The sequence below is a fragment of the Pteropus vampyrus genome, unplaced genomic scaffold (assembly GCF_000151845.1).
Source record: "Pteropus vampyrus isolate Shadow unplaced genomic scaffold, Pvam_2.0 Scaffold150, whole genome shotgun sequence".
Taxonomy (NCBI): Eukaryota; Metazoa; Chordata; class Mammalia; order Chiroptera; family Pteropodidae; genus Pteropus; species Pteropus vampyrus.
The window spans coordinates 2791583-2793538 of NW_011888931.1; the positions used below are offsets into that span (position 1 = coordinate 2791583).

Consider the following 1956-nt stretch of genomic DNA (forward strand, 5'->3'; position numbering starts at 1 on the left):
GTGGTAAAATGAGATATGTGGAAACTGCTAGAACGCCTCTAGCATTTAGACTCGAGAAAATAATCACTTTTACAAATTAGATCATGAACACCCTGAAGAGAATTCCATATGGATGATTATTTATAGAATAAAACATGTCATACTGCCCAGAGACAGGCAATGAGTTCAGTAACCATGGCCTAAGATGATTTTTATCTTCGATTAAAAAAAGTTATAGAGATCAAACAACATGATACGCTTGGGTGTGAGTGGATTAACATAAAGGACTATGGTAACATAATTTACTAATTAATATATAAGTACCTCTTACTTTCCAATATGTCCCACTCATGATGGAAATATTCTGTATCTGCCCCAACCAAGATGATAGGCACAGGTGACTAACAAGCCCTAGAAGTGGGGCTGGTGCAAATTAGGGACTGGATTTTAAATTATATTTCATTTAAGAAATGTACATTTGAATAGCCACGTGTGACTAGTGGCTACTGTATTAGAGGCCACAACTTTGGACAAAGGTCGGCACAGTTTTTCTGTAAAAGGCTAGATAATAACTATTTCGGGCACTGTGAGCCTTGTGGTCTCTCTTACAACTTCTCAGTCCTATACTGCAGTGTAACAGCAGCCACAGACAATATATAAACTAACGGGCATAGCTGTGTTTAAATAAACACAGGCAGAAAAATAAACTCACATCCAAGGGTTAACGAACAACAAGCTATTTCAATATCTGGATTTTTTTTTCCCCTCAGTAAGGAGCCAGAGAAAGAAGTGCTTAACCTAGAAGAGCTCCTCTCAAATTTGGAAGCAGAAACTTGGGGGCAGACTGTCTTTCCTTCATTGTGCCTCCACAAACTATGTTCTAGAACTGAACAGCCCCTTTCTCTGACTTCTTCCCAGGGGCCTGCTGTCAGCCCCGGGCATTGTCATGACATTCAGAGGGTGTCCATTCCCGTCAGTCCTTTATCCCTTCACAGCCCAGAAATGGATTAAAAGAATGCCCTGGCTAGTTTGTCTGACAGAAGTAAAACCGTCTTTTCCGACCTCATTTCTCTTGTCGCCTCTATTTGGTGCCAAGATCTGAAGATTAAAAAGGTAGATAAATCAAAGCCTTTTTAGCACATGGTAAAAGCAAATCAATATACTTAATTTCCCAGAGTCTCAGAGAAGCCATGTTTCATTTTTAAATTTTACCTCAAAAGCCATAACTGGTGAGTACAGGATACGCTATATCCTGCATATTAGAACTCAGTAGGAAAAAGAAATTGATAAAAGAGGGTTTCAGAGCCAAACAGCCACAGAAAATAGACTCTGTAATGAAGAATCCGGAACAGTATCAAAAGGAAATGCTTTACACAGACTTTTGGTTTAATATTAATTAAAAAAACATTTCATTTTAGCCCACATTTTGTGCCCTGACACATTGCTCTGTGCTTCAGGGAGAGGCCTTCCCCTGCCTGGGAATGGTGGAGATAATTGTAGCCTGGAGAATAAACGCTCATCATTAGAAAAGGCGCCTAATTCCTCAAAGTCATAGCACTAACATTTTCCTTTCGTGGTCGTTTTGGAGGCAAATAGGTCTTTCCATGCAGTTATAATACTGTCAATACTGAATAAAAAATACATACATAGGATACCGAGTACAGATTAAAACACAGAGTTATTAGAGGCAACAGTACATGTATGCTTTTTTTAAATCAAACACCACCTGTAATAGACAATTTTCTAAAATTCTAATTTAATTTCTCTTAGGTCGGAAGACAAAAAAAGGTGAAGTAGTCAGTCAGTGTATTAGAGATCGCACTACCGAATGTTAGCATGATTTTATCCTCTTAGAAACACCAAGTCTATGGCCATGCTACCCTGAACAAGCAGATCCTGTCTGATCTCGGAAGCTAAGCAGGGTCAGGCTTGGTTAGTACTTGGATGAGAGACCACCTAGGAAGACCAGGTGCTATA

General features: G+C 39.2%; 1 pseudogene; it reads left to right on the forward strand.

Annotated features, from left to right (window-relative positions):
• Positions 1-1842: 1842 nt before the first annotated feature.
• LOC111745276 lies at positions 1843-1956 on the forward strand (annotated as a pseudogene).